Here is a 10,086-nt window from a genome sequence, read left to right as displayed (position 1 = left end):
GAGCCATGAAACGAGTTGACAGACGGGAGAACTCGGGGACCGCACTTTTCCACAGGCAAGGGTTTCTCCAGGATGAGGGGGGGGGGGGTGTGGTTCGCGCGTACTGAATTAAGCTGATATTGGTATGTGTGTGTGTGAGGGGGGCGAGGTAGTATGTGTGTGTGTTTGTGTGTGTGAGGGTGTGTGAGGGGGGCGAGGTAGTATGTGTGTGTGTTTGTGTGTGTGTGTGGGTGTGTGTGTGTGTGTCTGTGTGTGTGTGTCTGTGTGTGTCTGCGTGTGTCTGTGGGGGTTGGCGGGTCGTGTGCGCGTTGGTATGCGTGTGTGGAGGGTCCTGTGTGTGTGTGTGTGTGTGTGTGTGTGTGTCTGTGTGTGTGTGTGTGTGTGTTTGTGTTTGTGTGTGTGAGAGAGAGAGAGAGAGTGACGATTTTACCGGTTGGTCTAGGGTATAGACGTTTAGTTGAGATGCACACAATCTCCTTCTGCGCTTACACTGTTTTCTCTTTCCCAAAGAATACACAACAGCGTTAATTTAGTTTGAACAGTTTCTTTTATAATTAGCTAACTAGATATTGTTCAACATTTACAACATCCTCTATTTACTACAGGTTAATTAATAAATAGATGCCTACAATGGGAGAACACAAAGTCATTCTTCTTCAAAAGTTTCTGGTGACAAACACAGTTTCTAGGACATATGATGACGATGGGTTATAATGTTAGTCGCTTAGCTTGAGGTCGAAAAAATAATGAAGACAGGATGACGAACAGCAAATGCGGGGTCGACGAGGATCCAGTGACGAACAGGTCGACGACGCCAACAGTTACAGCAGGTTACACCAAGTGGTTATTCTTCGTCGACGTACAGGCACAGGCGGAAGGTACAGGTTAGCGAATTCAGTGTAGATATAGGTATACAAATAAAACAGCTGATCCAATCCTCGGTGAAGAGAATTCAGTGTCTGCACACAAAGTGTAGCATACTGTAGGTAGCGGCAGTAACGCTAGTCCCATGCGGGAAAGCGAGATCTGTGCTGAAAATAACACGTTTTCAATTTCCGACAGCTTTCAATATATGGCATATTATTGAAAATGGAAACTACAGAAATGAAGTTGGATTCTTTGTCTTTTACCCCATGCCATTTGTTTGCAAAATGTGCTTGGATTGAATGCGTGTGCGTGAATCACAAATACTCTCTCCGGATTTTCGGACAGCCGTGACGCGACCGCCATTACTACTTGCTCTTCAACTTTTTGTGGTGTTTCCCTTTCGGCGTTGTATTTTCTAAAAATAGTTTCATTCAACGATCGGAAACCAGTGTCAACTGCTAAAGAAAGAGTCCCTTTTCTTTCTAGGGGGGGTATTTTTTAGATTAAATCGATGGTGGATTTTAGACATGGACAATAAAAAATTGCCCAACTTTAACCTTTCGTAACTTAAAAACAACTCAAACGATCGTAGTCGTAAAAGATGCGCTAGAAAGTCCGATTTCTTGTGAATCCTCCAAATATGGAAGTTTCCGTTTAAGATTCATGCGCGCGAAGCGCGAGCCAATCAAAACCGAGGACCTGCAAAACCGGTAAAATCCGTTGCGTTGATCGCGAGTCATGGCGGAGTATTCAAGCGAAGCGATGGTGACGCACGCTTCGAGACAATTTGTGGAAGAAATCAAACCCATCCTTGGTAAGTGTTGATGTTTTTCTGTTCATTTAGTGTTTAGAAGTTGATCTGTCGAACCATTCTGCTGAATTTAGCGTTTTGAGTGCGTAGTTTTCATTTTGATGATAGTAGTTTGTGCTGGGTCATTTTGTATTGGGTGTTGAAATGGGGGTACTCGATAAACGACCTAAGTTATTTTTTGCCTTTCGCCGTACATGTGATATATTTGTTTCAAACTAATCTTGAATTATTACTCCGATGGTTTTTGTTTCTCAGTTGTTGTTTTCTTGAGGATTAAATTAGGATTAAAAGGAATAATTGTTCCTTTGCTAAAACCGGAAGTGCAAGACTAGGCCTAGCAACGAGTAGCGTAGCTTACATGCACTGACCCTAGCGCATCTCCATTCCTTCTTCCTTTTCCCCCCAGTTAATCAGAGTTTATGGTCCATCAAACTTGTGTGATTACTAATTTGTTTCTCATGACAAGCAAGGTGATATAATAAATTAGAAACGAGTTAAAAAATAACCAAATACATGACAGAAAAACAAAGCAAACTTTTGTTTTGGGACAAAAGTAAAACTGAAAGTAAACAGGCCTTCATGGTGGCTTCCAGTAAGTTCGTCACACGGTAGATTCGTCACCGGTCCCGGTAACTTCGCCACAGTAGTCCGAGCGCGGCTCTCTCTCTCTCTCTCTCTCTCTCTCTCTCTCTCTCTCTCTCTCTCTCTCACCTCCTTCCACCCCTCCCTCTCCTCACATTGAGTTTCTCTGCCTCCTTGACAGTGAGGTTGAAGTCATAGGACTCCCTCTCTCTCTCTCTTGGTCGCGCGTGTGTGGGTGTTAGTCAGTGTGTGGGTGTGTGTGCGATGGTGTGTGTGAGTGTTTGTGCGTTTGTACGTGCGTGTGTGTGCGTGCGTGTCATGGATATGGGTGTATGTACGTCCGTCCGTCTCTCTCTCTCTCTCTCTCTCTCTCTCTCTCTCTCTCTCTCTCTCTCTCTCTCTCTCTCGCTCCCTCTCTCAGACTACATGCTTTTGAGAACTGCTCAATGAGTAGATCTCGGGTTGAGAACTGCTCAATGAGTAGATCTCGGGTTTTAAAATAACAACGCTCGGACTGTGTCGTCTGAAAACTGCTCAGTTGAGAACTGCACAATGAGTAGATCTCGGGTTTTAAAATAACAACTCTCTCTCTCTTTCTCTCTCTCTCTCTCTCTCTCTCTCTCTCTAAAAAATGTCAGTGAATCTTGAATCTCTCCCACAAATCAAACATCTGAAAGCATAAGCTCTAAGCTTAACACCCGCCCACCCCTGCCAGTAATTTCGTCACGGGTGACGAATCTACCGCGTGACGAACTTACTGGTAGCCTTCATGGTTTCAGTACAAAAATATTATGAACATAGTATTACATTTTTGTTTTGTTTGTGCGTGTTACAGATGATGCTCACTTCCAGCAAATGAAGTCTGCTTTCACACTCACAGCAACTGGAAGAGGTCGACCACCCAAACTTCAGCTGGTACCACTGACCAACAAGCTATTGTTGCAGCTGGATCTGCTTCGGTTGGAAACAGGGAGGGATTGGAGTGACCTGGTTTAATTTCTCCCCAAAGTGTTCGAGTGAACTTGCTGCAAGGACTTGAAATCAAGGCAGAAATTGAGGGAACAGTGAAAGAAGCAACAAAGCTGGGGAATAAGACTGGATTAGAACTAGAAGCATTTTTGGATATCGACGCAGGGCGTTGCATCATGGGCCGGAATGTTGGGGTTCATTTGCTGAAACATAGGATCACAAGAAACCACCTGCTCAATCCGGACCTTCTGGAAGACCTTGACCGTCCATCAGAACTTGTGAATGGCATGGTGCTCGATCTAATATCGTTCCACAAAAAGGAGAACCTATCGCTGACTTCTGCCAGATTCCTGCATCGGTTGTTTTTGGACACAACATTGTGCTTGCACCATTTTCTTCTTCTGGCAGAACATTCACAGTCGAATCTCCAGCAAACCTGCCTGCCATGTACACCTGTTTCAAGCAGTACTTGACTGACAACTTTGTTTGACTGACTTTGAAGAAGGGGTATATATGCATTTGACTGTCACTTCTCATCCGACTGTGCACTTTGCAAGAATTTAGTTTTCCCCAGAGAACTGTGAACAATGTTAGTAAATTTATCCCACATACGTGAGAGAGATAACCGTGAGATAAAAATCGTTCAAATCACACGTGTGTATATCATGTAAATGAGGTCAACCGGAAGGTCAAGCTATGTAAATTAGTAGTACATGGGATAAACCGGAAGGTCAAGCTAATCCTATCGAGGAAGGATATGCTTTGCTGTTGTTGTTCCTTTTGGTTTCTTTTATCCTGTGGCCACTGCTTTTCTTTTTATCTGGTATATTTTGAAGTGATGGGTTTGATTTCTTCCACAAATTGTCTCGAAGCGTGCGTCACCATTGCTTCGCTCGAATACTCCGCCATGACTCGCGATCAACGCAACGGATTTTACCGGTTTTGCAGGTACTCGGTTTTGATTGTTCGAATATTAAACTTAACAGTGTTGACAAAGGCGAACTACTTTGTCCTAGTTTGAGAGTGTGTGTCATGGCGGAGGAATGAATGTCAAATTGAGTAAAGTGGTTTTAAGTTCTAAAGCGGTTGATCCAAAGGCAATATCGCTGTCGGTGACTTTTAGTTAGATCTGGCACAGAAGTATATAATGTAGGATAAACAGAATACTACATGGCTTGCTGTGTCGTACCAGATTTACACTCGTTGCTTTTTCAAATAGTAAACAGCTCGCTTTCGCAGTTCACTATTTAAACAAGAAGGGCAAAGCCCATACGACTCACATCCTTGACCTTTACATGACCTTGACCTTCAGGGTCAAGGTCAAATAACTAAACCTAGCAATGACATCATACACTAAGAACTGCTTTACACATTTTTCCTACCAAAATACATGTGACCTTGACCCAAGGTCAAGGTCATCTAAGGTCATGCAACACAAAGCTGTTAATTCAAGACATAGGAAGTACAATGGTGCTTATTGGCTCTTTCTACCATGAGATATGGTCACTTTTAGTGGTTCACTACCTTATTTTGGTCACATTTCATAAGGGTCAAAGTGACCTTGATCATATGCGACCAAATGTGTCTCATGATGAAAGCATAACATGTGCCCCACATAATTTTTAAGTTTGAAACAGTTATCTTCCATAGTTCAGGGTCAAGGTCACTTCAAAATATGTATACAATCCAACTTTAAAGGACCCTTGCGACCTTGACCTTGAAGCAAGGTCAACCAAACTGGTGTCCAAAGATAGGGCTTACATTGCCCTGTATAGCATACATAGCTAAGGTTGCCATTCTCGATAACTTCAGAAGAAAATGTGAAAAATGGCCGTTTTTAAGACAACAATTACGGCCCCTGTGACCTTGAACTTGATGTGAGGTCAAGTTGCCGCACATGTTTTTTGAGATCTTGTAACCATACACCATCAGGCCACATCAGGTGTTGATAGACTTAATAGTGTCCAAGAAATATCCAACGTTAAAGTTTTCCGGGCGGACGCCGGGACGGACGGACGGACGACTCGGGTGAGTACATAGACTCACTTTTGCTTCGCATGTGAGTCAAAAAACAACTCGTGTAAATCTGGTACGACACAGCAAGCCATGTAGTATTCTCTAGATCTTACTTCAATCAATCAATCAATATGAGGCTTATATCGCGCATATTCCGTGGGTACAGTTCTAAGCGCAGGGATTTATATATATATTTTTTTAATTTAAAAAAAATTTTTTTTATGCAATTTATATCGCGCACATATTCAAGGCGCAGGGATAACAGTGACATTTTTATCTAAGCCTATACAATTTTGCCAGGAAAGACCCTTTTGTCAATCGTGGGATCTTTAACGTGCACACCCCAATGTAGTGTACTTGATTGAACACATATTTGTGAAGATAACATTGTAATCAATCTACACACCAAAAATCATGGCTGTATTTTCAGTAGTTTCTGAAATATTTCAATCTGAAATGTGCTACCCCCCTCTGGGGGGGGGGGGGGGGGTTTGTCCACTCTTGGGGGATTATTTTCAACATTACACTGAATTTTACTGATGTCTGTAAAGATTACACTGTAATCTATCTACACACCAAAATTTTTCGTTGTATCTTAAATAGTTTCTTAATTATTGGCCTTGAAGTGCGAAAAACTGTAATTTTCCTGTTTTTCCGCTTGACAAATTGAGGTTTTTGACATTTTTGAGGCTCTTATACTCCAAAAGCATTGAACTAAGCTGTCTGAAAAAAAATAGCCATGTTCTACACACATTTGTTTGGAATATGTGAAAGTTTCAGACAGCTGCTATACATATTGTGTGAATTGTGATGACCCAAAGTTGCCCTCCCGTGCAATTTTGCGATGGGTTTAATTGTGTTTTTCGTGAAGTTTGCATGCTTGCTGACAGAAGCCATATGAGATTAGAGGGCTAGAACTATGTGTTTTTTCTATTCTTGGTTGCTGATAACAGATCCTGAAAAGTTGAAAGGGCTGAGGATAACTATGTGGTACCCACATGCTGCTGAAGTTGCCCTATTTTACAGTTTTAAGCAGAGTCGCGACAGCGTATGTACTAAAATATCAAAATCTCAGGAACTAATAAAGGTATCCACTTACTTTTTTTTGTGTTTTGCTTGTACTTTATTTTTCTTTCAAGACATCACAAAACATTCACTCTCACTTCAAAACCAAGTTTTGACTGCCGCTACCTACATACTGTCAACAAATCGTTCATCTAGCAACATGTAAAATGAAACAGAACATGTTTCAGCATCTTGAGAAATGGAACACAAATTACCTATTCGTATCATCTAATTTCTTCAAACGAACAGACAAAATGAACACACACTAGGATTGGCTTCATCAGAAAGTTACTGATTATGAATCGTTTACTGACCTGTCTAGAATCTTTCGTACAGGACTTCTTCGGGTCTTGACGAACAGACTGGAACTGATCGTTGGTTTCACGTTACGATAAATGTTGTCTGTTGCCAAGCAATTCCTAGGTTACATTGCTCTCGAGTGAACGAGAAGGTTATTAAACATGAATCAATTCTACACATTGACATTGCTTCACGCCACTATCGTTGGTCTTAGCAATAATATTATGTTTTTAAGAAATACTTTCCACACCTTCGTGTTTCCTAGACAAGAAACAAGGTTGCGAAAATAACGTCATAGACATTTACATTGTGACGTCACTATGACGAATACAGTCTCGGCTTACTATCTAGAGAATCTTTGGAGATTCACTGTCTCGATTAGCTTATGCTGACTGCCGCACAAAGTAAATCATCACAGAGAGTATGCGCGCGTGCATGCGTGTGTGCGTCTGTCTGTGTGTGTGTCTGTTTGTCTGTGTGTCTGTTTGTCTGTGTGTCAGTGTCTGTCGATGTCCGTGTCTTTATAGATAGGTATATACGTTCATTTGAGACAGGTAGAATATCCCTTCGATAGTTTTTGCTGTAGTGGACGTACTACGAACGTCAACCCAGGTAGCATCTTGAGCGCCAGTATATTGATTTCAATGCCTGTGACTTTGTTCCGTGGGCTCTGTGTCATGATGGATTTTAGGCGATCGATTCCCGTGAGACGGGGCGGTGTTAAATAACCAGTTCCCGAAAGAGGAAGCGAAAGGCTCTCAACGCGTAAAATACAATGACAAATGGCTGAATGTTAGAAGAAGATGGCCCATTTTTCTTCCGCTTGCGGAAGTCCATGAGGAGTTTCCCTGAAACATCCCCCAACCGTTTGGCGGAACGGCCTTTTCTTTTCACATGAATAACATCCCAGCGTATGCATGCAGGTAATTGATTTTTCTCTTTATATGTTTCTTTTGCCAATAAATCTGCATTGGCTGTTATAGCTTTGTGTTGTGGATGCTGAATACACGTTCTCTCTGTTTCTCGACAGAGACAAGGATATCACCTGCAAGCTAGTTGCCACAGTGTTCGATTTTAGCACTCAAAGGCTGTCTTCTATATCTGCCAGGATAGAAACATTTGATACGAGTAGAAGCAATACCTGAATGGCAAATGAATACTGACATTGTTCACATTTACAGAATCCCATCAGCTGAGCTCGCTTTTGTCACATCAGTGATAGGAGTGCAAATCAGCGAAATCAAAAGCACCGCTATGAGACCAGAGTCAAATAATTCATTAACGTGCACGTATTGCTAAACAAAAACATCAATCCTAACAACTAACAAATAGTTGCTTAGCAGCAGGCACTCATTCAATTGGCGAAAATACGACTACTTTCTGTACATCAAAATCCCAACGTAATTAATCCTGACACAAAAATCTCTGAAATTATTCAACGTTTCACATAGAAGTTTTTCTCCCAGGGTGACACAACTGGTATAGGGATTGAGAACAAAATATACACCCTTCTGAAATCTCTATGCTCTAGGGTATCACTTTGATCAAGAATCTATCAGTGGTCAGTGACAAAGGGAATGTCCTCTAATATCCTCTCTATATAGCTCTTTGGGGTCCTGATTTGGCCTAAATGGTCCGCTGGACCCATTAAGCAACAATTAACTAACTAACTAACTAATATATAGCTCTTTGTTCGCCTTCCCCGGCCCTCAACAAGGGAAGCCAGGTATGTTTTGCGATAACCGCTTTGATTACAAAATTAATTCCATTAGCGATCGCGTTTGTTTGGCGATGCAGTATGCTAACGTTGACATTTTCAAGCGCGTGAATGATTTACGAGTTTGTGCTTTGATATATTGTGAACGCTGATACTGTTCTGAGCGGCTGTGACTATCTGATGTTGTGTGTGTAAAGGTAGCTGTCCCAGCGGTGTAATACGTCAATGTTAGTTCGAGTCAACAGGAGAAAGTGACAGTGTGTGCAGTGTAGTGGTTTAGTGAGTGAGGAGGTTTGCATAGGGGCAAATTACACCAGCGCAGAGTCAGCGGCACAGACGACGCACTGCAGATTATTGAGGTAATTCTTATTTTTCCCAGCCCGCTACACGTTGCGTGAAAAGAAAACTGGCCAAGTACTCGTCATAATCCCTATCGCAGCATGCAGCGCCGCTGACTCTGCGCAGGTGTAATTATCCCCTTAGTTTCGTCATGTCCGGTGTCGTCACGTCATGGATGAGTTCTTAGTTTCTCCGTCTCTCGGCCTTTTTTGCGTGAACAAAGGGATCTCCGCTCCTCCTCCCCTAACGCCCTCACCCTTTGAAACTTTTGGCTTTGTCCATTTTGGAACCGATAATACTTCAAAGATAATTCAAGAGAACTGTTGACCATCCATTTTTTGGGTCTGTTTTGTCTCTTGTTTGTCCACTCTGAAGGCCGAAAGGTCCAAGTTGTGAATGTTTCGTTTTGTCTATAATTTCTTCTTCTTCTTCTGCGTTCGTGGGCTGAAACTCCCACGTACACTCGTGGTTTTTTGCACGAGTGGAATTTTACGTGTATGACCGTTTTTTACCCCGCCATTTAGGCAGCCATACGCCGTTTTCGGAGGAAGCATGCTGGGTATTTTTGTGTTTCTATAACCCACCGATCTCAGACATGGATTACAGGATCTTTTTCGTGCGCATTTGGTCTTGTGCTTGCGTGTACACACGGGGGGTGTTCGGACACCGAGGAGAGTCTGCACACAAAGTTGACTCTGAGAAATAAATCTCTCGCCGAACGTGGGGACGAACTCACGCTGACAGCGGCCAACTGGATACAAATCCAGCACGCTACCGACTGAGCTACATCCCTGCCCTGTCTATAATTAAACTTCTCATTAAACCAAAGATTGCTTGTTTTCTTGACTCCTCCTTTTAAGACCATCTAAAGCAGGAGAAAACCAGGTCTTATCAGCGTTCACAATATATATATATATATATATAAGGTAGTAATTTAAAGTGGAGGTACATTTATATAGTGTATAAAGCAGAACATCTTAAACAGAAATGTGTTCAAGGGAGGTCAGTCTTAAGGGGGCGGAGGAGGCGACACTAAAGATTGCCTTAAACTTCCGAAAATTGCTAAATTTCTCTCCGGCTATTTCGGTAAAGAAAGTTAGTGCCAAAAATCATTTGACCAGCGGTGGCGCAAGTCAGTACTCGACCCACTGTACATGTCAAAGGCGCGGTGCTAGGAACAGTATCACAGTATCACAGTATCAGAGTATCACAGTGTATTATCACTCTTGCAGATTATTCAGACATCGTATTCAGACACTTGTGCACGTAAATGTGAGGGCAGTACGATACGCACAGAGAACAAATGTCCGAATGCGACGCAGGAATAATCAGCCTATTCCGCAGGAGTGATAATTCACTGCGAAAGTCGCTTCTCCATCAGTTGAGTTGCGCCCCAGGGAAAAAGCCTGAGCAACATGGC

The 10,086-nt window shown here is 42.4% G+C and overlaps 1 long non-coding RNA gene across 1 annotated transcript; it reads left to right on the top strand.

The window, feature by feature from the left end:
• Positions 1 to 982: 982 nt before the first annotated feature.
• LOC138968842 (uncharacterized) lies at positions 983 to 6,343 on the top strand. The gene is made up of 2 exons (XR_011456297.1): positions 983 to 1,681; positions 3,096 to 6,343. It is a non-coding gene; the product is annotated as an uncharacterized lncRNA (long non-coding RNA).
• The last annotated feature ends 3,743 nt before the right edge of the window (positions 6,344 to 10,086 follow it).

The sequence above is a fragment of the Littorina saxatilis genome, linkage group LG6 (genome assembly GCF_037325665.1).
Source record: "Littorina saxatilis isolate snail1 linkage group LG6, US_GU_Lsax_2.0, whole genome shotgun sequence".
NCBI lineage: Eukaryota > Metazoa > Mollusca > Gastropoda > Littorinimorpha > Littorinidae > Littorina > Littorina saxatilis.
The sequence above is the reverse complement of the archived record's forward strand: the minus strand, read 5'-3'. Positions and strand labels throughout refer to the sequence as shown.